This window comes from Aethalodelphis obliquidens, unplaced genomic scaffold, assembly GCF_003676395.1.
Source record: "Aethalodelphis obliquidens isolate GAN/ISIS:26980383/991018 unplaced genomic scaffold, ASM367639v1 scaffold5, whole genome shotgun sequence".
Lineage (NCBI taxonomy): Eukaryota > Metazoa > Chordata > Mammalia > Artiodactyla > Delphinidae > Aethalodelphis > Aethalodelphis obliquidens.
In genome coordinates, this window is record NW_020837949.1 from 70,793,505 (window position 1) to 70,821,466 (window position 27,962).

At 38.6% G+C, this 27,962-nt stretch overlaps 1 protein-coding gene and 1 pseudogene across 10 annotated transcripts in view; both read left to right on the top strand.

Annotated features, from left to right (window-relative positions):
* HDAC9 (histone deacetylase 9) overlaps positions 1 to 27,962 on the top strand; it is a 581,092-nt gene that overhangs the window by 210,864 nt on the left and 342,266 nt on the right. The gene's annotated exons all lie outside the window — the stretch shown is intronic.
* Positions 360 to 27,933, top strand: LOC113618509 (BTB/POZ domain-containing protein KCTD5 pseudogene; annotated as a pseudogene).

The window sequence follows — 27,962 nt, forward strand, 5'->3', positions numbered from 1 at the left end:
GTTTTGTTTATGGCCATTAGGATCATGAGCAGTCTAGTTTCCTTTGATTTAAACAGGATATCGTTGGTTTGGTTAGTGGTATGTTTTTCTGTGGCTATGGCTGACTTCAAATAAGCATTTTTAACGTACTTGCCAACTCAATCTCTAGGGAGAGGGAATAATCCAAATTGTCCAAATGTTATTAAGAAAAGGAATCACATTCTTGGATATATTGTGTAAAGGAGGATAAGAATTCCATCATGATGTGTTTAAGGCATTCTTCCATGGTTAATTTTATCACCTTAAATCAAGATTTATTGACATCAAACAGTAGTATTTCATCCTATGGCCTGAACATCCTTGAGAAAGGCATAGAGGCAATGACTGGAATGAGGCACCGCTTGATAAGCAGCCCTGCCAGTTCATTTCCAGCACATCGCTGCCTGTTTGTCATCTTTCTGCAAGAGCCCCCTTATCTGATGGTAAAGGAGGAACATTTTATTCATATTTCATTTTCAGGAAGGCTAGATGTGAACTGAAGTGCATTTTAGCTTTTGAGTATATGTAGTACGGAGACATTACTGGCGATAATATGCCAAGATGCATTGGCTGCAATTTGCAATGTTATGAAACTCAAGTATTTGCAAATCATAGCCCACAACTGTTCATAGATTGTATGATAGGACTATTGGGATATTTCATTTTTGTTTCGAAGGCTATGTCCATGTTCTCTTCCTCACTTAGAGATCATTTTGGATTTTTGCTGCTGTTCAGAAAGTGAGAAGCTCTCTTTCTGTTCACCAAAGTCAAATTGCTAAAGTACCACTCATGCAAAAAACAATGTTTCTATAATGTATATTATGAGTAATTTCCTCCTAGGGAAAAGACAATTGTAATTATTTGGAGAGAAACTGATCTTTTTTTAATTTATATTTTTTATTAGTTACCTATTTTATACATATTAGTGTATATATGTCAATCCCAATCTCCCAATTCATCCCACCACCACCCCACCCCCCTGAAAAACTGATCTTTAAAGTTGAACAAAGATAGGGTAATGTAAATAATTTTGCCAACAAGACATAGTGTAAATAGCTAGCATATATCAGCATCGTGCCTTTTTTCCTATTAAAAGATATATCAGCTTTGATAATTAAGTTGATTAATGTTCTTTTGGAAATTTGCCTGTTCTCACTCATGAAAAAGGCATATTTCCACATTATCTGGTACCATGTGATTATACTTTGCCACTAAGGAATTATAGGGGAAATTTTTTAAAAATTACTGATATTAAAAGATATTTGTTTAATCCATATTTATTTCTGAATGATTCATGTGAAATTTTCCTATCTTGGAGAATCCTGAGGGAAAAAAATGGTAATTTTATTTAGTTTACAATACTTACACATGTGTAGAAAGTCTTTTCTTACCTGTGAATGGGACCTACATAATAAGTGGTGGAGAAAAAGTGACTGAGATAGGTTTTGAGAAATGGCAAACTGTTCAGATCAATTTGTGGACTCAAACTCAACTTTCTGCATGTGAGGGTTCTCTTTTGTATCCTAATAGAAAAAAAAATACCTGCAATGTAAGAATTTAACATGTCCCAATTAATGCTGAGAAGATGATCGAGAAGTTTGAATACGTTTTCCCAAAACTTTTCTGAGGAGTTAGTCGCTTTGCATTGCTCTTTTTGATTTTATATCCATTTTAGTACCAAAGAGTAGAGGGACTGAAGTGAACAGAAACTAAATTATATGTCGATTTTTCCATGGGATATTAATATGTTGTTACCTTGAGAGGGAAGGAGTTGCTTGGTGGTTTCTCGCTTGGTAGTATTTGGCTTGTAGGTAAACAGGAGGAAAACACCGACCACCTCTGACATGAATGCTGATTTCCAACTGCTCTTTAACATAAATTTCTTTTGGTTGTTTCCAGATTAACCTTTGATTAGTATCTTAACATGTATGCATTCCCCATCTTGCTCTGTGTATTATAAATGGCAGTCCTTGAGAATGGGTAGAGTTGTAAGTAAAATTATCATCGATTGTACTGATTTGTCCATGCTAGAGAGAATTCAAATTAGCATAGTCTGCAGTGGTAAAAGGTCAAACCATTAGGATTGCAAATGCAGGGTAAACCATCTCAATCCCAATGACCTTACATGACCTAGGCACACCGGAGAAGCCACTAAAGAGTTTCACCAAAAAAGAAGGGTTCTTTGCAACACAGTTTAAGGGAGGGAGGGAGGCCTTTGCAGTGAGCACATCTTCTGTATGAATCCTGGCTCCGTCACTCCCTTGTCCTCAGAACTCTTAAACTCAATCTCAAGTTCCTCCTCTATGAGATGGAGTTGATAACATCTATCCTCCTGAGGTCGATGTGAGCTTTAGATGAGATAGCATATTTCAGGCTCATTCACAGAATGAACTCAGGTTACCACACTTACCTCAACTTACCACACTGGTGCTCCGTGTGGTAAGTCCAGGTTGGAAATGAATGAACTATCACTTTCCTTAAGAGCACACGGATGTAGAAAGGCTGGATGACTTCAGAGTTAATTTTCCAAACTGTGTTTTTTGAAACATCAGTCCAGAGGGAGTTTTGGAAAGTCTGCATTTGATGTAAGCTTTTTGGAGACACCCAATATACTTTAGGAAATTAATGGCTCTGATAAGCCCTGCAACAAAGCAACTTATTCGTGTTGTTTAATCTGACATTGAAAAAGATGACCATGACATTTTTCAAAGTTACTGTTCCACTGAACATACTTTTTGAAACACTGACCTAGGACATTAGGTCCTCCCATCCCAGTCTTTAGGTAACCTGTAATTGAAATGAAATGTAACCTACAACAAACCACCTCTCTTAACTTTCTTGTGGCATGTGGGTAAAAGAAGATTTGGGTCTAAGTCCATTTATCTTAGACCACATTTGGCATTCCTCGTTAATCTCTCTTTAAAGAGACTGTGGGCCACAAAAAAAAACAAATGGAGATCTGGTTAGTATATGATACTTTCTCAGCATGGTGTGGCTAAGTTTGGTTGTTTGCTGATTTTCTGTATAAAAAGGGCACTTAAAGCATCCAGAGCTGACAGTCTGGTATCTTTTGCAAGCAATTTATATAAGTACCTATTTATACTTTATCTTGAAAAAAGGAAGTGCATCATTTGGGTACTAGTAAATAATGAATTGTTCTTGTCCTACCATTTTTTGGAGGAAAAAAATCCTACTTTATAGTTAGATGTTTGCAGTGAAAGGAAATAGCCATATTCACTAGCTGGTGATAAAACACATTTTCAATGTGATATCTTGTCTGCTAATTTGTTTGGCTTTTTAATTTGTTATTGTGGCAAAATATACAAAACATATAAAGTCATTTATTTTTAAATGGTAGCTGAGAATGAAAACTAGATCGACTTAGATATTATTAAAGCCTTGGGACCCACAGGAAACAATAAATTGTGATAAGGGTCATATCTGAGACTTATTGGTTAGAAGGAGAGACAACCAAAGCAAACAAAGATATCTTTATTTCTATTTTTCTATTTACTCTAGTGCAACGCTTTCCTAATGTTATTAGAATTCTAAAGTACATTGATAAAAACCAACAACATTCTTTGATTATTGTGTACAGAAAATACCCTTGAATGAGAGAACAGATTAAATTAAGACTTTTAATTGAATTATTGAGTAAATATAATACCATTCACATCAAGAAGGTCAGTATGTCTTTATAGGATTATGTGGTGTATTTGTCTCAACCAAATATTCAATATTAGAAAAGCAAGTGACATAATTTACTTTTAAAGAGAAAAGTAAAAAGTACCACCCCCTCACCCCCATTGGAAGGAGAGAGAAGAAAAAAAGGAGAAAGAATAGACGCTTGTAGCCTAGCAGCAGCACACATCAATCCGTTGTCCAGTAGGGGCTGCTCGTAGAGCAGGAAGGCTGATTCTTCTAGCTACATGTTTCACAACTTCAAGGAGGCTGGGATTTCAAGGCCACTCCAATGTCTGTACTTGAAATAACCTCTTCACATACTCCTGAAGTGACCCAGCCTCTGATAACTACTCGAATAAAACAGTATGTATAAAATTAAAGAATCATTAAATGAGTCATTTGCATCTTGTCATCTGCCTTAAAATGCCATGTTACACACCACATAACTGCATTTCCAAAAAGAATCAAAGTGTTGTTAAATTGTTTTTAAACACAGATTTAGAGAATGAAATGGGGGGTAGTAAACTAGTAGCCAACTAAAGCAAAACAGGCTGGAATGTTGGTAACCGATTGTGGACACAGGATCCAAGCAAAACATCTTGAATTGCTAGTACCATAATAAATTATAGTTTTCACATTTGTACTTTGCAAGTGAAAACAGCACTAAGTCAAACTTGTGAAATAAAGACCCAATGATGGTATTTTAAATTCACCCACACCTATGATGACTGGGGAGACCTGAGGCATCATGGAATAAATTGGAAAACTGAGGTTGAGTAAAGAAAAGGCCAAGGGACAGACCCTCTATGGCCAAAATGCAACTGTAGATGGAAGAAAATGGCTGAGGTAGGCAAAGGGTTAATTGTCACATAGAATCTAATGAATGTGATGATTTCTTCTCCTCACAAGAAGACCCAAACCACTTCACCTAACACCCAAGGGGCTGTTATCTCATTTTCTTCAGACTTAATTTTCTCTCTTTAACATAATGAGATAAAAGGCTGAATAGGGTTAGTGTCCCGGGAGTGTTCAGAGGGCAAGAAGTGGTCAAGAACTGGTTTATCTCCAAACTTCATTAGCCTATTAGATAACCGATGCAGGGGACCCCAATTAACGTAAGGAATGAGAGACTTCTAAGGGATGAGGGTCAGTCCTCACAATAATGGAACTTGGCCTCCTGCTTCAGAAAGGAGATTGGAAAATCCCCTTGGTGGAGAGGTATTCTCCTGGGTGGAGATGATGGGCTGATTTATTTCTCCCTGGTGTCCTGGAGTGTATCTGCCCTGATGACTCCCTTGATCTTGACATCAGTCACTTTGGAGTCAAGATAATGAAAACTGCATTAAAGAGGCCCATCCAGTTTATGCAAATGGAACCTTATCTTCAAAGAGACCATATCCTTGGAAGAGCTTCTTTGCTATTTAAAAGTATTAATAAAATGTGTTCAATATTTTCTCCGTTCTACTCCTTGTTTTCACTAATTTACGTAGGCATGGGGGTGAGCTTTTGTTTTTATTTATTTTTTAAACCCAAAGCTTTCTTGATGTTTTATCTAAGAAAGTCAAATCGTATTTAGTTTGAAGATTGCTGTATGGAATTAGCAAGGACATAAGTGAGGCATAAACATTATTCTAAACAAAAGAAGTCACGCACTTTAGTGACTTGGGACTGGGTCTCTTAAACTGAGGTGACTGGAGGAAATTGAGTTTTGCACTTGAACAGGCGTTCTTAGGGTGAGAGGGCAAAAATGATAGCGCCATCAGCAATTACACCCGCAGATGTACCTTGGGCTACCACCCTAATTAGAAATGAATCATGTTATGTCTGTACAGGGACTCTTTGGGGAAGGAACATGAGGTAATGTACACGGAGGAAATATTGGAATCATGGGGGAGCTTTGTGTTTCCCTATCTTTTCTGCCATGTCATTTACCAAATAACATCAACATAAAAATGTTGACAATAGATGAGGACTGTGTTTACCTGACTCAGTCCATGTTTATTCGATGTTTTAGCAGATTGATTTTGAGTGTATGTTTCCCTCGAGATACACAGAAAGAGCCTGTTACACAGCCTAGTGACACTTTCAATAACCAGAATGGGACTTTGAGAGCAATGGTGAAAGAATGAATAGAGTTTGCTCAATAATCTCTCTGGTGTTTTCAAAATGTTGCCAACATTAGAGATACAAGATTTATTTTTACCTTGATGTCAGGTCCGTGTTCTTTAGTATTCTGAATTTGGAATGAATGGGTGGTTTATGACTGTGTAACAGAAGCTTATCCTCACCTGAACTTTAAAAAAAAAAAAAAAAAAAAAAAAAAAGGAAAGAAAGAAAAAAGAAGAGAAAAGCACAACCTTAAGAATTGTTCCTTTTCCTGAGAAAAATCACTTATCTAAAGAATAATGTCTCAGTTTTCTCTCACATTTGTATTTATTTTCTTGCTAGTATTTCGCATATATTGTACCTAGGTGGTGAAATGTTCCTCTGAATATTTCACAGACAACTATTTTGCTGAATGCACTCAAACTGTTACTTTATTTTTGAAAGTTAGAATCTTTAATATCTTTTCTACCAACACTATACTGCTTTAAGAAATATATAGTTAAAATGTGCTAGAATGCTTTCACTTTTAATATCTTTTTTGTCTTTTCAACCAGGTAGTGATCATTCCCTGGATATGTTTACACAGTATTCCAAAATGATCACTTCTTTCAACCAAACAGACTTTTATTTCAAACTAATCACTGAAATATATTGGCTGTGAAATTATAATTAAATTATCTTAAAGCACCACAAAATATAAAACTGTATTATAGTTGCATATTTATATAACTGTATTATAATTATATGTTGTAATTATTACATAGTAGAATAGAACATAGTATATATTGTGTGGTTATCTTATAGTTATATAACCACTATGATGATTAACCTGAGGTCATTCTTATTACTACCTGAATGAGGAATTACGGGGCTGTACAATTCCAGGTGGTATTCACAATATTTAACAACCATTTGGCATGGGCAGTGATCAGACTAAACGGATAGGAGCAGTAACAATCTCACATGCTCATTGAACATCATCAGCCTTGAGCAAGAGATATGACTACAAAATATTGACGGAGTTATCATTCTTCCCACAAACAAACAAAAACAACTTTGCGAGGAGAAATAACAGAAATCAAGAGAGTTCTTTTGCTAATGACACAAATGCAAGGTCTTAGAGTTGGACTAAGAGTAAAAGACTGCCTGAGGTATGCTTTCATTCAGATCCCAAATACTGGACTTGGAATAATAGCCTTCTCGAAACGGTCTGGCAGTTCCTCTTCAGCAGCCAGTAAGTCCTGGAGCAGCTTCTCTGAGATTTTGTCAAGTATGACAAGGCAGCTGTTCATCATGGCAAGGCCTAGCCTATAAGAGATGGGATCATTGGCATGCCTTTTACATTCAAAAGGCCTATGTGCCTTCCTACTCGTTTGTGTATTTTCCTCCTCTTCTATTTTTTATTCAGAAGGAGCACATAATCTTTGCAGAAAAATTGGCAAAAACAGACAAGTATAAAAACTGGTGAAAAATCACCTATAATCCCACTACCCAGAGGCAAGCACTGTTAACATTTTTTCATGTTTCTCTTTCTCTCTCTTCCTCTCTCTCATTACCTCATTGTTTTGCAAAGATGGGAAATATTTCTTTCTTTGAGTCACATCTAAAGTTTTCGGTAAAAATATTGTCCCCTTCCAACTCCTTTCAACTGCAATGCCACCTACAGTAAGACTGTTTAAAGTGGCTAATCTTTTAGACGCTGATATTCCTAATGTGTTCAGATGTCTATTATCTGTCCCCTGAGTCACCAGTTTTGCTCAGTCTTCATAGGACCTGTGAGGAAATTCCTCTCAGGGATCTTAGCATGAGCCAAGGTTCAGAGTTCAAGCATTCCTTTCTCTGGTTCAAAATGGAAGTAAACAGATTTTTTTTTTTGGTATGCTCATCACTGCCAACATTTTCATTTTATGATTGGATAGCACATGGCGAGTGTGGCCAGTGTTAAAGCCTTGTCTTAAAAAAAAGAATTTTAACGGTAGTCATGGAAATGTCTGGTGAACCCTAAACACTTCGTGAACCAATGATATCATGAATAATGCTAAAATTAGAGCCACTAGGAAAAGATGCACAAACAAAAATTATGTGATTATTAAATCATTGAAGCGGGAGAGAAACTCATCCATTATCATAAATACAGATTACAGCCCTGGGAACATTTCACTAAATATAATCAAAAGTATGTTTTGATCAGAAGTTAATATATGCTCAGCAAGTTGATAATGTAAGCCCTATGCTCCCCCTCTTCCTCTCCAGTGAATGCCTAAATAAACTTTATTTTGCAAGTTGAAAGGACCTTCTGAAATTCCTCATTCTTAATGCTCTAAAATGCCCGGGTTCAGAAAATTAAATTACACCATTTTTATCTGTTCGAGATCAGCTCTGTTTCCTCCTTCGCTTTGTGTTTACTTTCCTGCAGTAGCTGACATCAAAATGTTTTCTGGAATGCTGGGACTAAATAAGTTATGCTTAACTCAATATCTAATACAAATAGCCCTGGGGAGCTTCAGCGACACAATCATAAAAGCTATAGTTTCTTTTAATAGCTTGCCACACTTTGCCGATATAGTATTTCTCTAATCACCAATCTTTACGTGCCTTCCTGACCTTGCAGCTCTCAGCCCAAACGGCTTCGTGGTATCAAAGGCCTATGTCATTGGAAGAGTGAATGGCTTTCATTTTTCCCCTTGAAACTTCCGGTTCCTAGCATCTGTAAAGAATTACTCCGAGTGGTGTTTTGCTGCCTTGCGGCCACTGCCCTGTCCAATGGAAGTGACTTTTCCCAGAAAGGTCACAGTGGTCAGTAATAGGTGGATATTCAGGGAGGAGGCAACTCTGATTTCTCTGGGTTTGTGTTACAATATTCACTCTTCTTGTATCACATTAGCTGTTAAAAATCCAAGTCGCATTTCATTTGCAAAATATTTCATCAAGGAAGGGTCCACTCTGTCACGTAGGAAGGCTGAAAGGATTAGCAACAAGTTTCATAAAGTCATCCTATCTGATGGGAAAAAAGTAAACTCCCCATTTGCACCTTTGGGGAAGATTACTTTTTGATGGCGCACATGAATTCATCTTCAGAATATGTTACCCTACAGGATCTAAAAAGCACACACAAATGCGTGGTACTGCAGTGATTGAGGAATTGCAAACCTGCAGATTCTGTCCTGTAACTCTGTCAAGTGGGGCAACCATTGAGACGCAGGACTTCTGATTCATGCCTTATTTTAAAACTGAATTCCTCGACACCATTATGTTTTAAGTCTTCTGTGTAGTTGGTAGTGGGGGACTTCATGAATGTATTTCTAGACTACCGGCTTACACTGAAGTCTGGGAAATGGATAACATTTCCAAACGTTCCAATAATTGAGTTGTTGTCAAATAATTTCTTACCTACTCTGTGCATGAGAATCTTAAAAGGGAGAGAAATGCGGTGAGGGGGGACAGAAATAATACAGAATACTAGTAAGAGCTGTGAAGCGATTTGATATGTTTCCAATGAGGGATTTTTTGTTGTTAGTTTTTTTTTCTTTTTTAATGAGAGCTTCTTATTTATTTTTTAAATTTAAAAAAAAATTTTGGCTGCATCATGTGGCATGTGGGGTATTAGTTCCCCAACCAGAGATCAAACCCGTGCCCCCTGCATTGGAAGCACAGAGTCTCAACTACTGGACCGCCAGGGAAGTCACCAATGAGGGGTTCTTAACACAAGCAAGAAACGTGTATTTAAAACAATCAGTGTGTAGAAGAACATGATTACAAACTTAGAAGTACTTGTATGGCGTGCAATTTCATCTATCAGTCTATTTATTTATACAAAATCTGTACACGCTTTTACTACTGTAATGAACATCTGCTCACCCCTGGGAATGTCCATGATCTATAATTTTATCTAAATTTCTTGATTTGTTTCCCTAAATGGTTCTTAGAATATCATTTTATAGATAGTCTCCCATTGATTTCCAGTTTATGCTAATTTATTTTATATTTTATATCTATTAATATTTCTGAGGATTAAAACTAGAAAAAAAAAAACTCCTATAATTCCATGAAGTCCTTTACTATTTGGTTGCGTTTTCTTTAAAGTCTTTATTTTTTCTTATTTTATACATAAAATACATAGAATCCTTACAAAATTGAATTCATATTAAATGTACAATCTTATAAAGTGGGTTTTTTTCTGTATCCACTTTATTTAGCATTGTTTCATGTTACTAAATATTCTTTAAAACGACGTTTCTCTGGAATTGCCAGAATACCTATTAAAAAAAATAAGTCTCACAGATGATGGTGATAGAGTAACAGGCAAGCTTGTCCTGGCACTGGAAGCTACAAGAAGAAGAAAAAGTGTCTCCTTGATGAAGAAGTACCAATTCTGAACGTTTTGAGGTCTTAGAGCAATTAGGGAATTTGGATGTTTCCTTTACTTGCTCAGCCATGTGTGTATGTTAGAGAGAGAGAGACAGATGACAGACAGGAGACAGAGAGAAACAGAGAGAGAGAGTATTTTTGAAGCCTTTTAATTTATGTGAAACACACGGAGTCTTATGAATGAACTGCCTTGTCCGTACTATCTTAACTTGACACTCTCTGAAACTTCTCCACATCCCCTGTAGCCTTTGGCATAAAGATTGGTGACCGTGGGGTTGTCTTTCTAGAATTTAGTTTCCTGAAATTAACTGAGATAGCTAATGTATTTATCAAGATGATGAGTGAGGTCGTCTCTTAGCTCTGTGAGGTAGGAACAGTTTTCAAGCACTCTAAGCCTTAGTTGGATTTATATTTACATTTTTGGTGGAACAGTATTGAGTTGGTTACATTTTGCTCTGTAACTAGCTTAAAACACAGTGCCTTAAAACAGTTAACACATATCATTTCTAATCAATCTGCTGATCAGCTGGTGGGTCTTCTGTTCTAAGCCAGCTCAGCAAGGGTGGAGTGGTCTAGGATGGCCTCCCTCACTGTCCCTCTGGGAAAACAGCCATGGCTGGGAATGCTGGGGTCTCTCTCCTCATGGTCTCTTAGCTTCTGGAGGACTAGCCCTGGCCTGCTCATACAGGGTGGCACAAGGGTTCTCAGCACCCAGAAGCGGCATGTCCCAGTGGGCAAGCACTTTACAAGTGTGTGCTTCTATCACACTTGCTTTGTATTATCTCATTGGTCAGAGCGCATTGCGTGGCCAAGCCCAGAGTCACCATGGGAGGGGGCTATTTCACGGCATGTATATAGAAAGGGTGATTCACTGGGGCCCTTACTTCTACCTTATACCAGCACCGTCTCCTTAACTTCTGAAATCCATTTCAATTAGACAAATACAGGACCTAATTTTAAGTTTTTAATCATTGTTTCATTTACGTTTCTGCAAAATTCACATGAGGGTCAATACACCTGAATATATAGAAACTTGTTTTTGAGAAGAAACATGGCATAGTGTTTTTTTTTCTCTTCAAGCAAAAACAAAACAAAACAAAAATCCCAACCCTGTGAGAGAATTAGACTTTCTCCCAGCTTTGCCCTATCATTCTAGTCATTTGAGTTTCTTAGGAGAATAATGAATGCATGTGTTTTAACACAACTGTGATCTAGCACAGCAGAAAGACATTTTTAAATCTCTTAAATAAACAGAAATTACCCTGTTATGCCATGTGTTTAAAAAAAATACAATTCGGGCTTCCCTGGTGGCGCAGTGGTTGGGAGTCCGCCTGCCAATGCAGGGGACGCGGGTTCGTGCCCCGGTCCGGGAAGATCCCACATGTCGTGGAGTGGCTGGGCCCGTGAGCCATGGCCGCTGAGCCTGCGCGTCCGGAGCCTGTGCTCCGCAACGGGAGAGGCCACAACAGTGAGAGGCCCGCGTACCGCAAAAAAAAAAAAAAAAAAAAAAAAAAATACAATTTACTGTACACTACTGCTATGAAACTCCACTGATGACATGTAGTTTTAGATGAAGGTAGTTTCTTAAGGATAAATGATTTCATTAGCAGCTCTTAAATATATTTTATATATATATGTGTGTGTGTGTGTGTGTGTGTGTGTGTCTCTATATGTTTTTCCTAACAGAAAATGCTATGCTGTTTCAAAGTTGTCATTTTTCCCTTATTAGAGTCAATTACAAATAGTCTTCTCATCTTGGGAAGACAGAACCCTGGGTAATTTGTAGATAAAGGCATCTCTCAATAACATGCCTAGTTCATATATGAAATCAATAGGGAACGTCCATTAGATGTCCGGAGACATTCTAGATTCCCACAGATCTGTGACATCCTGTCAATATGACTTCCCTACACCCATCTGGAAAGGAGGAGCATGTGTACTGGAGACAGACTTGGGTTAAAATTCTGGCTCTGTTAATTACTGTTGTAACCTTGAGCAAAATCCTCTAATTTTCTGTGTTTCCACAGGGCTGATGTGGAGTTAAATAGGTGGCACCTCAAAGGGTTTGTAGACATTTTCAGTGTTAGTTGCCTTTCCTCCTCCTTTTTTCACTCTTTCTTTTTACTATTTATTGACTTCATCTACTGAGAGCAGTTGAAAACTTCCTGATAAGTTGCACGTCAGGCTTTTTGGGAGCAAAGAAGGAGACCGGGAGGGTGACTCTGGGTTAGTCTGAACGTTCCTGGCCTGAGTCAAGGGACGGGCTGTTGGCGCCAGTGCCAGACCCATCTTTCCATGGCTGTTTCCTCCTCCTTCCAATTTTCCTGTGTCTGCTTTTTCAGAGACTGCTAAATTTTGTTGCATACTGATAACCAGCTTGCTCTGCCTGCCCCTAGTGCTATTATTACTTCAAGGAAAAGGCACTCTGGGGCTATAACGAGAACTTAAAACACATCAGCAAAAGCCTTAAGGGAGTTTATGGATACAGCGGTGCTTGCAGCACCTCCAGAAGGTGGACGGGGTGAACAGGATGAGAGCCGGCGACAGTCTGGGATGCCGCCTATAAGGCCTTACCGTTTCTGTGACTTAAATTTGTGTTTTCGCTAAACATTAGCTGGCTTAATTTGTCAGTGCGTCGGAATCAAAAACACTTCAGGACAACCATAATGCTACCCTGAGAGAACCCAGGGACAAGCTAATTAGGAATAAAGAGGTGAGATGGAGAAGAGTGTGTATCTGCGTTACTTCACAAGGTGAAATCCCCACATGGGCGGTGGCAGCTTGGAAATCTGCATAGTAACAAACCTGTCACAAATCAAGGACAACTCGATGGAACAATTAGAATTAACATTTCACTCTGACATTTATCAAAAATCTCTGCCCACATTTTACTCTTTGCAACGAAAACTGTGGTTTTGTCCTAACATTTAGTAAGCTGTTGCCTAACTGTAAACATCCATTTGTAAGATAGGCACTGCCTGCTACAAGAGTAAAGTTACATCTTTTGAAAACCTTACCTCCCATTTGAATACTGCACTTATTCCATTTGAATGACAATTACATATTTTGAAATATATACATACTGTCTGAATCCTACACTTATTCCATCTGAATCACAAATGCTTTAAGAATTCAAGAAAATATTATTTTATGGTAGATAACATCTGTTTCAATGACCTCTTCTTCAAAACGTTTTTCATTTTATTTTTTCCTTAAAACTCTATAAATTGAATGAAAGAAAACCAGATAGTCTGACTATATTATATATTTTTTCTTAGTTAAAAAAAACCACAATTCTGATTTTCTAATGTTCATTCACTATAAAACAATAGATGTTTTGTTTCTGAACGGAAGCTCAGAGGACACCAACAAATCGTGATATTTGTAAGGTATTTTGATATTTTGTAAGCTGTAATGTAATTATATCCCTGACTTCCTGTTTTCATCACATTGTAATAGATATTCATATATCAGGATGCACAAATAATTAACTTTGAAATTAAATAAAATACATCAAAAGTTACAATGAGGGTAAAAGGCCATTGTTAGATGTCCAACTGTGCAAACTAATAAGAGATCTTTAAGAAGATAAAGACATGGTAGAACAAATCTATGTTGGCATTGCTTTGTCTGAAGTTCTTGCCCACTTTTCTACACAGAGGCACACACTGGTATGTTCGCAATTCCATCTTTTTACTGTCATCCAATTTTTCAAGACCTAATGAGCTAAGGCATAAAATACTATAGCATATTTACAAAGGATTCCAGAGTGTAAGCATTGGAGAGAAAACATTGCAATGAGATTAGCAGACGGGTCTGAACACAAAAGGCGGGAAGACTGTGACATCGACACCCCAGACCTCTCCCTCCCCTCTGGGTTATATTCCTACTTCTTCCTCCAGACAGAACAATCCAGATGTGATCTGGAGTTGCTCCTCCACTGTTTCCCCTTTCTCCACAACACAGGCGCACATTCAGTCCATTACTAATTTTAGCCACTTCCTTTACATATACCCCGGCCACACCCTGACCTTGTCCTGCCTTGACTAATGTGGCAACCCTGCCACTCCCGGGCTGGGGCAGGAGGGCAGCCGGAGAGAAACAATATCAAAAACAGCCCTTTAAAACAAGAAGCATACCCTGCTTCCATGCATGTAGCATCCGTTACATCCTCTCGAGACCCCAGGAGTGTCCATGCTGTCTTTAGGACCCAGTGGCACCTGCGAGCTCTTCCTGGCCTGCCTGCAAGCACAGCCTTAGCAAGATCTAACTTGCCACACACGGAAAAAAGGAGTCTTAGGAGTGCAAAGGCAAAGCTCTTAAGCTGCCCCTACTTTTTCTCGTACTCTTCTTCCTCCATGACTTGTTGACTTTGGAAGATTTGGGACTTTCCTTGTTTAAAAATACTAGGAATATTGTGGGGTCTCCTTACCTTCTGTGACTTTAAAGAGTTAGCATTTTTCCATGTACTACATAAAGCCTTATTGCAATCCATTTTTTCGTCCAAAATTTTAAGAAGGGATTCTAACTACTTAACTGCATTTGTAGGTCCAGATTCTCCTTGAATGGTTGACACATTCTCAATGACAGCCACATCCTTGGGTGACAATTGGATATTCACAAATGACATTCTCCTCTGCTTCAACCATGATTTTCTATTCCTTTTAGGTACTTCAAAAGTAAGACAAAAATAGAATTTGGAACAAGTAGAAAGTCAAGGGTTTGCCTGAAATCTAAACACATCAGTGATTTCAATAGCTGATGAAACACTCTAAACCTCACTCTATATATCTCAGCAGTAGGAGCGGTATTCTCTTGCATATACACAGATTAGATAATAATTTTTTAACAGTCTATATGGCCCACCTATGACTAGAGTTAATTACTAAACTACAGTATAATAAATCAAGATAGAGGGATCTGAGGAGCAAAAGATCAATTTCCATTGGTTAAAAGGCTTTCAACATTTTATAGACAACGGAATACTTTTTTTTTTATTTTTAGAATTTTACTTATTTTTTTTATACAGCAGGTTCTTACTGGAATACTTTTTAATTACTATGAAGAAATGGACAGATCTGTGCTATCCGATAGAAATGTAATGGAAGGCACATATGTGATTTTATATTTTCTAGTAGTCACATTAAAAAATGAAAAGCGGGTAAAATTATTTTAAATAATGTATTTTTATTTTACTCAATATATTTTACCCAATACATCTAATATATTGTCAGGTTTCATGATAGAATAACCTGGTGAGATCCTGTGTTTAAAGACATTAAATCAATATTTACTATCTATCTATCTATCTACCTACGTATCTATTTATTTATTGAACTACAGGAGTCCAGGTCCTTTAACATGCTAATTAGTGTCGTGGATCCAGAAGCATGGGGTAGAACAGGGTTTCCCAACCTAGGCACTACTGACATTCCAGAATGTCAGCCCAGTAATTCTTTGTTGTGGTGGGCTCTCCTGCACATTATAGTATTTAGCAGCATCTCTCACTTCTACCTACTAGATGCCAGTAGCACCTCTTCCCTATCGCCTCACCAGCTGGGACAACCAAAAATATTTCTGTGCATCGTTAAACGTTCTTTGGGTTGCAAAATTCACTCCCCCGTTGAGAACAACTGGAGTGTGTGGAGTATGATTCCTCTCATTTGCTCACATCTGCTTATCTAAATAGGTCTGCATCTTGTATTCCAACGATTAACTGAACTTATATATCCATGCTTATTAATTGAATTGAATTAATTTAAAGCATTTTATACCGCTAGGCATTATAATGTATTTCACTGGAGCAAAACATGAACCTACACTTAGTAGCTAAATTAATCCTGTAGTTGAAAGGAATAATCTCATTGATGTCTGGGCAGTCTTGTGTCCTTGAAGACCTAGACCTTAATCCATCTGTTTGAAACCGTTCCCCAGTCTTTCCCATATGATTGGAAAACATCCTATCCCTCTTGCCTCCATGCCAACCAGGTCTTTTGTTCACATATGGTAAAAGATCTAGCTCTCCTGAAAGCTTTCCTTTTTTGCTTTCCTCTCCCTGAACTGTAATAAATTGCTGCAGAAAACCTAAACATTGCATTTGTATAGTTAAGTTTCCATATGCATTCTGACTGCATGTTGGACTCATTTCTTTCCTCCAAAATTGTAAGCTCCTTGAGGTTAAGGACACTGCCAATTTTTAATATCCACCATGAATTAAGGAAACTTGTTAACAATATGATATCTGCTTGGTGGGTGAATAAAAACTGAATCATTTATATGCTGGACACTGGGCTGGGTGATGGCAAAAAGTGATGAATACACAGGTCCTACACTTGCAAAACTCACGTCTAGCACAATGTTTCTCAACCTGGGGGGGATTTTGTATCCAGGGTACCTTGACAATGTCTTCAGACATTTTGCATTCTCACAACAGCCAGGAGGTTGCTACTGATATCTAGCTGGTAGAGGTGAAGGATGCTGCCAAACATCCTGCAATACACAGGACAGAGGCCCACAGCAAAGAATTATCTGGCCCCAAATGTCAATAGTGCTGAGGTTGAGAAACCCAGGAAAGCGGAGGGCGAGTCACCAACAGTTTAAGTTAAAAGCGATACATGGGGCGTCCCTGGTGGCGCAGCGGTTGAGAGTCCGCCTGCCGATGCAGGGGACACGGGTTCGTGTCGCGGTCCGGGAGGATCCCACGTGCCGCGGAGCGGCTGGGCTCGTGGGCCATGGCCGCTGGGCCTGCGCGTCCGGAGCCTGTGCTCCGCAGCGGGAGAGGCCACAACAGTGAGAGGCCCGCGTACCGCAAAAAAAAAAAAAAAAAAAGCGATACATGCCATGATACAGTTAGGTATGGGGTGTCATAAGAGCTTAGAAAAGGGAAATAATTCAGAGTGCATGACTGAGAGGGAGAAAAGTCTCCCTAGAGGAGATAAGCAAAGGTTGGATGTGCAGGTTTGAAACCAGCAGCATATGAGAATGAAGGATGAGGCATTGGTTACCCCCAGGAAGAAAGTATAGAGATAGAGCCAAGAGGTAGGGATGGAGCTCCAGGGAAGCAAACTTTCACAGGCAAGGCCAGGAAGAAGCACGTGCAAAGGGGATGAGGGTGAGGAACTAGAAGGGCGGAAAGCAGGAAGATGGTTTCTTTCCAAGGGAAATAGAAGCCAGATAGAAGATGGTTTCGAGAAGGGAATCATCGCTAACAATGTCAAGTACCTCAGAGAGGCTGAGTGAGATAAACCAGAAAAGTCTCTTTAACATTGGTAAATAGTCATTGGTAACTTTAATGAGAGAAATCTCAAGGGAAGGAGGTAGAAGATAGATTGTCTTTGGCAGAGACGTGAATGGGAGGAGAGCAAAAGTATGGATTTGTCTTCAGGAAGCATGTTTATGATTATTTATAGAAAAGAAAAATTGAAAACAATCTAACGGTCTAATAAAGAAGGCATTTAAATGGTTACAAATATAATGCAATAATATACAACCACTCACAGACATGTTTGTATTTAAGACTATGGAAAAATGGTCACAAAAGTGAAAAAAAAAACCAAGATGTGAAACTTTGTGCAGTATCATGCCCATTTTTTTTACGGATAGTGAAAACTAAAACGAAAGAAACAAAACCACAATATTAGCAATATATTGACAACTAACAATATTAGTTGTCATCCCTGGGTGGTGTATATTATGGGTAGTTTTCTATATTTTCTTTGAAAATCTTTATTCTCTGAATATTCTAAAATGAGTGTGTATTACCTTTAAAATCAGAGGGAAGACATGTTTTAAGAAGCTTGGCTGAGAAAGAAGAGAAAGTTTTGCAGTAACTTGAAGAGAATACAGGGAGGATTAAGGAGTGTGTGTGTGTGTGTGTGTGTGTGTGTGTCTGTGTTTGAGTTGGAAGCAATGAGAGCATTTTTGTCTGTTGAGGGGAGAGGAGAGAGCCCGTGCACCTTGAGAGGTTGTAGATACAGGAGCACGGATGATTGATGGAGCACGTCCCTGAGGGAGCGGGAGGGGATGGAATCCAGATCACAGGTGGTGGGATTAGTCTTGGCTAAGAGGAGTGACATCACTTCAACTGAAAAATGAGGAAGAGAGGTAAGGATGGATGTGGGTGCTGATAAGAATGTAGAGGAGAGGGCAGGAAGTTGAGGGAGTTGCTGTCTGTTGGCCTCTATTTCCTTTGTGAAGTAGAAGGTGAGGTCATTTGCTGAGTGGGGTCAAGGGTTTATGGAGAATGATGGGGATTTGGAAGGGCTGCTAAGGGGAAAGAGGAGGCAGGGGACTTAGGACACACAGACAGATTGTCCAGCTAACTTGCAAGACCAGCTGAGGCTGAAGACTGAGGTTTGAACGAAGGGCACCTACTTTTGTAACCATGTGGCTTTCTCTAGAAGCACTCTGTAACATTAATCTAAGAATTAAGAAAGTAAATAGACTGATCAGAAGGTTGTAGATTTAGGGGGAGGCCATGCAGAAACACCATTATTTTGAGTGCTTGGCGTGATAAACAATGGAATTTATGCTGGAAATAAAGAGACAGAAATCAAGCCAGAAGAGAGCTGAAGGGAATGGAGGTCGCAATGAAGCCTACAGATGGAAGGAGGGGGAGACAGGGAGGGAGAGAATTTGAATAATGGGAGGTTGGGCTCAGAATGGGGTATTGGGAGGTAAGATTCTAGGGATGAAGGATTACCACATGGAGGTGAGAGTGGAGGGCAGCTGGTGTCTCCATGGACTCTCCCTGCTAGGATGCTCACTGGACAGTGAAAACACAACTTCTGGTCATATGTAAAACGCAGAAACGCTTATACAATCAGACAAAAATTTCATGTAGATTAAAATACTGTCTCCCTCCCTCTCTGTCTGTCTCTCTCTCCCTCTGTCAATCTCTTTACACATACACACACACACACACGTATGCATATAATTTGGAATATTATTAAGAAAATGGCATAGATGTTAAAACAGACTGCACACCAAGCAAAAAGAACACTGGATCTTGTTTCAGTTCCATACACTTAATTGCTCTGTATCTTGAACAAGTCACGTTCACATTAGAAAACAATTATCTCATTGGTAAAATGGGTTAAATTAGATCGATTTAACAAGTTTTCTTTAAAGAACTAGATCAAAAGTTTAAAATATACCTCAGTTTTAGAAATTCCAAATACTATAGTTTAATTCAGTGTATATTTCTTGAGCACTACAATATGTGATTGGAGAATCTAACAGAAAACGAAACAGATGGACTCCTCTCCCTCACAGGTTTAGAAGCAAATGGGGGAGTTTAAAAGATTATTGTACAAATAACAGGACACCTTCCTTGTCCTGTGATTCTGTTCCCTACCGCATCCCAAGACTTATGTTGGGGTTCTGCCAGGGCCCTTCTAGACATAGATATGTCTCCTGAGATATATCAGGGATAAAGGATTTTGAATATTTGTGATCACAATTTGTTAATGTTTCCTCTTATATTACTTTTATATCTATTTGATTCTTTGAAATCCTGAATGCAAGTTTATAATCTCACTTCCAAACTGCTATTTTCACATGTCTATACACACAGGTACATGCACAAATGTATACAAACACACACATATAAACATGCATATGCGTACACACATACATATATATACACATACATATTCTGGGAGGAAACACTTCATGTATAATCAAAGCCTAAAAGATTTTAAATATTCAGAATATTAGCCTATCAGTAGTCAGCATATTAGAGATAGCGTCTAAATACATCTGTCTATCTAATAGATGACTAGCTTCATACCTAGGAGTTGAAAGTACGTCAAATGCTCTTTGATGAGCTAAGAAAAGTGAAAAATTATAAGGCTTGCCTCTAACAAAACCACTGAGTTTAATTAGCAACACAGAGCACACAGAATAGAGAGAAAACTCCATGTAGCACATTTTATTGCTTAACTATTCAGTGGTAAAGTTAGCCAGGTATACATATGTATGTACATGTGTTTATTTATTCACATAAATACATATGAGTTTAAAACTAATGCTTGTAAATAACATACATTTCAAATTGGAATACGAATTGGACTTTCTAATGTTAACAATTTTATTTACTTGTAATTCGATTACTCTCTGCAGGTATAGTAATAATTGTTAATATGTTCTGAGTACCCAGAATGTGCCAAGCACTGTGTTAAATATTTTTAGTGGATCATCTCATTTAACTGTGACAAAAATCTCTAAGAGGTAGATACTATTATTATCCAAAATTTACAAATTGAAAAAATGGGACAATTGAGGTTTCAAAAAGTTAAGCAATTTACCTAACATTGTACATCTGGTGAGTGATAAACCCAAAGCAGTCTGATTTCAGAACCCAGGCTCTTCATCATTGCTCCCCATCTCCCCCACATCATCATCTTCCCAATTCATCAAATTTTGTGGATTCTGTCTTCTAAATATTTCATGGGTCCATTTTCCTCTCTTCAACCCACTGCTGCAATCCTGGCTCTGACCATGTTCAGAAAGATTATGCCTATCTCTGGTAGTCTGACTCCTTGGGTTCATCTGTGACCCATGAGTCTGGCCAGTGGTTACAAATTAGGTCACATTAGCATCAAGTACCCACCTTCTGCTATCATGATAGTCCATAGCACCATCATTCTGGAAAAAGAGCCTGACTCACTGCCTCTCATGTACTTCTGGGTTTTCCTTGAGGAAGTCTCGCATGTATTCAGGAATGAGTCTCTGCTCACTTGAGAACCACCAACACCTGCCATGATCTGCCATGCCTACACCCACCACTCACACTTTGGTTGCTGCCTTCCAGGTCCTCAAAGCCTTACAGTCCTCAGAGTGCAAAATGGCTCTTCATTGCCTTTAGCCCCTCAATTTTATCTTCAGCCAGAAATGAGGACAGTGGCCTCCTTCGAATACTATGCCCCATTTTGCCGCAGGAGGCACAAAAGAACAGCATTTGTGACCTAAATCTCACAGGGAAACAGCTCATTCAATCTCTACCTGAAAGCCTAGCCTCCTGGAGCTCAAATAACCACTCACGAGGACCAAAGAGCAGACTGGTTTGCTTCTCTCTATTCCTCATCTTTTCCCATCTCTTCTCTCAGATCTCACCAGAATTCCTTTTTCCTTCACCAAACAAACACAAAGCAAATTCGTATCAACCAGTGCAAAGGTCCATTGGATACAGGGGACAATGGGCAGGTGAAGCTATGTGGTTTACCCACTGACCCACTGGTCGTGGCTCATCAGCTCTGCCAACGGCAGAGTCCTCCTTACATGCAAATATAATCATGCTCTTGCACTGATTCAAACGTACCAATGAGTGCTCACTGTCTTCAGAATGAAGTTAAAATTCCTAAAAATGGTTAACAAGGTTTTTCGTTAACCAGACACTTTCAGTTTTCTTCTCCTCCCTCATCTGTTGCAGCCTCCTCCAACAACCTTACTTCAAACCCCATGTTCTAGAGAAGGACTGGATTATGGCAGGTGGAATCATTATAGGACAGGCTAATAGCAGTCCATGGAGCTATTGTAGAATGCCATATTTACCAATTCTGCAAATTTACAATAATGCCTCTTTTTTGTCAATTTAAAAATAACTGTTTACTAAAAGCATGATTTTAAATCTCTCTTGGGTATAACTAATAACAAATGTACCATCTAATAGTGATAAGAACTCTTTCAGCCTTGTGAACAAATATTATTATTATTTACTTTTTGGCTGAAGAAGCAAGCCAAAAAGTAAAGAATCAAGCAGATGAAAAATAACACTGGTAAACACTAGGTATTGCAGGTTCATTGACATAAATCAAATATAATAACTTTGGTGATAATTGAATATAACTGCTTTTAATATCTCATTCATATTTATTGCATATTTTCAGGTTTGTATTATAAATATAATTTTTCAATAGCAATTTTTAATATTCTGAATGTATAATATGTGCATAAATGTGAATAATCATAACATTATTTAAGTTTTTCAAAGATAAAATAACTTTTAAATTGAAGAGTTTATTCATGTAAGCCAGGAATTTATATTAGTGAATGTACTTTGTCTCTGCTCATTCTATTTCGAACTGATTCCATTATACTAAAGCCAAATTACCAGACAAGATTTTAAACTAAATTGTTAAGCATTGTCTAATATTATATTATCCATCTGTTCTTTGTAGGCATTTTAAGGTTTTTGCTGATACTTATAGCTGTATCCCCTTTTGAATTTTAAAAAGAAATCTTTTGGTCTATATTCATAGAAGTAGGAATGGATAAATGCTGATCAATTAACATTTTAAATGAGTTAAGTGTAACAAATCGGACAATCTCAGGGAATATAGAATCATTGAAGATCTAGAGTAAAAAGAAAACTGGGAAAACTTTTTGGAATTGAGAAGTATTATCATTTTGCTTTTAAATTGTATGAAAATAGTCATTTCTGATATAAACAAAAAATTCTTACAACAGGCAATAAGATGATTGTACCTACTTAAGTACTCATTTGTTATCTCAAGCTGCAAACGGGAAGGCCTTCTTATATACCATTAGAATGTTATTAACAAACATTGCCCTGCTTATGAGTTTCACATTACAAGGTTAAGGAATTAATTCCAAACGATGTCTGATATTGTGGATATGCTCTGGTGAAACTGACCAAACCACTATAACTACAGCTAACATTATGTAGTGTTCAATATATGTGAGGCACCATTATGAAATTTGTACATTTACTCTGAATCCCATGCTCTTTTTATAAACTTTAGTTTGCTAAAGAAGGTGCTTGAAAATTAAGTTATCTACCCTAAATAAAATACAGGTTATTATTCTGCTGGAATGATCATTCCAAAATACAAAGCTGTTCTTATCAACCAGCTCCACTAAATGCCCAATCCCCAGGCCCAAATCCTTGGGAGCTTAAACCTATTCATTGACTTGCCATTGCTCTTAGGATTAACATTCAGCCGCTTTAGATAGAACGCCTCCTTCAGCCTCAGCGGCCTCCTCTCATTATGAATAGCCATGCTGACCTGCACCTGTTCCATGGTACTTACCAGGTACCGTACCGTCAGGGCCACTCTGAACATGCTGTTCCCTCCACATGGAACATTCTTCTTCCTCAACTTAAATCCTTCTCATCCTTCATCCTTTGGCTCAAATATCCCTTCCTTGGAAAAGCCTTTCTTGACTCTTAATTTAGGACTCTATACCACCCTTTCTCAGGCCTTACCTTGGTTGCTCTTTTATATCTCTTTGTGCAGAACTTTGATGACTATTTGTCCCCCTCACTGGACTGTAAACTCCACAGGGGAGTGACTGTTATCTGTCTTGTTCACCATTGTTTCTTCTGGTATCTGACACAGTGCCTAACATCTAGTAGACTCTTAGTACAGTGAATGAATGAACAAATTAATTAAATTCCACCAAAGTCAAGAAATGATTACAGAGTTGTTTTAAATTCCGGTGCCTTTTTTGTGATATTTATTTTTAGGTTTGAGCAAATATTTACAAAGGCATTCCATTCAAAAATTAAACATCAAATTTGGAGGTGTGCTATGTTTTATTCATCTTAGCAAATGTACCCTAGGATTATTGTTAAAGGTCTAGTTGTGGAGGAAACAGCAATTTTCAGTTCTAAACCTACAGTGACAAGTGTTTATTCTATTTAAGATGCTTTTTTACATGCTACAGTTTGAGCTGTGTGCTTCCTTAAACACTTGTCTATTTTAAGCAGAAAACTTTCTGCTTTAAGAGGATGCATGTGGTAAAATACCAAAAGGAATACAGGTTAAACAGTATTCTTTCTCCTTCTCTTTTTGTTAGCCAAATATTTTAGCAGGGAGCTACCAGTAATTGGCTCTAGTTCAGTGACTTGAGACTTGGAATATCTTGCCTTTGACCCACGCATGCTTTGGGAGAAAGAGTGAAATGGACATAACGTTACACATATTCTGGAATTTGACATTTTTGGTAATTTGCACATAAACAATTGGATCTGGAGACGAGTGGTGAAATATGGTGACTCTCTTAATGTTGAGTTCAATAAGATACTTTCTCAGGCTGAGAGATGAGGGTTTAAAGCTTTAAAGCCTGATTCTGCAAGAATTCTGATCCTACTCACTTGACCAAACTAGTGATATGTTTGAACCCAAGGGTTTCCAAAAAATCCATTCACAACATATTGTTAAAACTGGCTTATTAACAGAGACACCCAGAAGTTGTAGTTAGTGGGATATTATTTTGGCACTTACTGCATTTTTTTTCTTAGAGCTGTGATTCACAACATTTTTTTAAAAAATTAAGGACCTTTCTGATGAAAGCTATGACTGTGTCCCCAGAAAATTCACACACGCACATACTCATACAATTCTGCACACGATTTCAGGGGTTTATTTCCACTAGAATTCTTCCAGAGATCTTAGACTGAGAACACCTATCCAACATAAATCCATCTATTTCATGTGTCTTAAGTAGCATTGATTTATATTGCTTGTCCTCTCTCTCCTTATGAGCTGTTTTATATCTGGACTCTAATAATCAAAGGGGGAAGAAGAAAGGAAATGCTCAAGAGATTCATCATGGTCAAAAGAAACCTCTTTCTCCCTTTTCTTTATCTTCAGGCTATTATTTCTAGACCAGAGCTCTATTGTTCATGCTGTACTGTTCACTGGCTACCAACCAGACAGAGGATACTAGTCTAGGCCATTGCACAATTTCATCTTCCTCTGGGCTGTTATGTAATTAAAATAATTTCAACCCCCTCTCTTGAACATTTTTTTTCCTACAGGCAATTGTAAAAATGTAGAAGCTGAAAAGCAAATAAAAGAACAAAAATGTAACTTGTTTTCTTTACTTTTTATTGTGAAATAAATTACTCATTATGGACTTGTTACTTATTTAATTTCAAAATTCAAATGTGGTTTCTTTTGTTTTCTGTAGTGGAGTAAAATCCCCATTGGTTTAAAATGGTCATTTTCCAAGATTGCTCCAAAGTGGCTGGGTCTTAAACATTTCTAAAGCAACCAGCCTTTCACAGATATAAATGCATATATAGTGCATTTATATCTGTGAAAATAGATATAATGCATATATAAATGCAGATATAGTGCAACTGAATTAGTAATTTATTTTCTCCTGGAACTCATATCTGAGGATATCTATAAATGAATCTGAAGCAATTTATATACTCTGTACATAGGTAGTAAATTTTACCAACATTCTACCCAGCTGAGGAACGATGTTAATAGGTTCAGCTTCACAGCAGGTCAATAGCAGTATTAGAATAAACCTTTAAGCCTCAATCCAGAATCACAGGTTAACTACGCACCACACACATTCCCACTGTGCTAGATATAAACACTGGTTACACCTGAAATCAGTTCCCTGGTTCTGCTGCTGATGCTTTAGCTGAAAGCTTTGTAGTATTTGGATACCCACAGCACTGCCTTGTGAGTCATATTATTGTTTATTGATTCCTCATGATTTGAAAATGAGGATATTATTTAATATACAAAATTGTACCCTTCCTTTGTGCTTTTTTTGTATAACTGTTTGCTGGCATGAAAAAATATGCTAGACAAAGACTCTTGTTTGGAATGAGAAGAACCTAAGAAGAAGGGAGTGAGACTGACCTGACCTCACTGGAAATAACCAGTGAGTACATGAGAGCAGTAAGTCAGCTACCTTGAGCCTGACCTCTGCTACAAGGGGCCACCATTGGCACTGGAAGGAAGGTTCGTAGAGAAATAGTGAGCAGTAACCTCACTATTAATCCAGCTATTAATCCACCTTCTCCTGGATTGTGTGCCACTCACTCTTGCATACTAGAATTCAGAAATACTGCCCATTGCTAGGGGAGAGGGGGCATAATAAAAGTCTTACATGTTTGTTAAAGGCACCCTCTAATCAAATTTTTACTTAACAAAAAAGGATCCCTCCACCTTTCAACTCTTATGCACAGGTCTAAATTTTTTTTATCACAAGCAATAAAAAATATTTTAGCATGTACTTGTACACATAATCATTATATAGATATACAAAGAAATATAAAATACATTTTCACAAATTATATAAGTGTATCACTACATCAGTATATTATATATATTACAAAGCGTGCACAAAAACAGAAATAAAGAAAGGTGTGATAAAAATTAAATAATCATGATCTGTAAATAAATGTTATCTTATGAGGTAACCTTTTATACTATGATGAAAATAGTGGGTTTTTTGTTTTTTTTTTTCCGGTACGCAGGCCTCTCACTGTTGTGGCCTCTCCCGTTGTGGAGCACAGGCTCCGGACACACAGGCTCAGCAGCCATGGCTCACGGGCCCAGCCGCTGCGCGGCATGTGGGATCTTCCTGGACCGGGGCACGAACCCGTGTCCCCTGCATCGGCAGTCGGACTCCCAACCACTGCGCCACAGGGAAGCCCAAGTGTTAGTTTTAACAAGTTTTTTGTTGAGATGTAATTCACAGACCATATGGTTGACTCATTTCAGTGTACAAGTCAGTGGCTTTTAGTATATTCACACAGTTGTGCAACCATCAACACAGTCAATTTTAGAACAATTTCCTCACCCCCAAAAGAAATTCTGTGCCCATTAGCAATAATTCCCCAATGCCCCCGCCTCAACTCTAGGGAACCAGTAATCTACTATCTCCATAAATTTGTCTATTCTGGACATTTACGTAAATAGAATTGTACAACACATGGTCTTCTGTGACTGTCTTCTTTGATTTAGCATAATGTTTTCAAGAGTGCATCCATGCGGTAGCATGCACCAGTGCTTCATTACTTACTTTTTCTTTCAAATATGCAATACAGTATTATTAACTGTAGGCCCCATGCTGTATATTAATTATATTCCCAGGACTTATTTATTTTATAACTGTAAGTTTGTACCTTTTGACCGCCTTTACCGCCTCCCCGCCACCCACCAACGTGTACTCTGTGGCACTCTGGCGGAGCTTGCTGGGATCCTGACGGAGAATCACTCCGGGCCTCCAGAGGCCTCCTGGCGACGCTGGTGGGGGGAAGATGCGCAGTCGCAGCAGCGCCCGGCTTCCCGCCCCGCCCCCGCCTCAGCGTCTCGCATCGCGTCCAACGTAGGCGGCACCTACTTCCTCAACGCCCCCCAGATGCACTGTACGGGCCTGAAATCCTTCCTATACCGTTCGTGCCAGGCTGACCCCGACCTGGACTCCGACAAGGATGCAACCGGTGCCTACTTAACCCACAGCGAGCGCACCTGTTTGGGGCCCGTGCTGAAAACTCTCTGAGACTCCGAAAGCTGGTCATTAACAAAGACCTCGCGGAGGAAGGGGTGTAGGAGGACGCGGAATTTTACCACATCACCTCACTAGTGACACTTGTAAAGGACAGAGAGAATGGGACAGCAGACCATCACAGGTACGGGTGAAGCATGCGTACCGCCGGCTTCAGTCGAAGAGGCGCTCACGCAGGTGGCGCCCACCATGTATGAGGGCGGGAAATTAGAGCACCTGGGCATCATCAGCTCGTCCTGCAACTGGGGGAGTGGAGACCAGGACGAGTTCCTCTGCGTTCCCTCTAAAGAGCTGCAAGACTCGCTGTCCGGCACCACACTGAGCCCAGCGAGAAAGGCAGGATTTTTGCAAGAAGGATGTAAGAAGCACAGGGCTAACAGCCGAAGAAGTCTTTTATCTTTTCCCAAGATGCAGCGAACCACCTTCTCAGGAAGAGACCTGCGTTTGACGATTTACCTGGAGATCCAGGTGTGAGTCCTTTTCTGCCTCTCAATTTGGTGCTG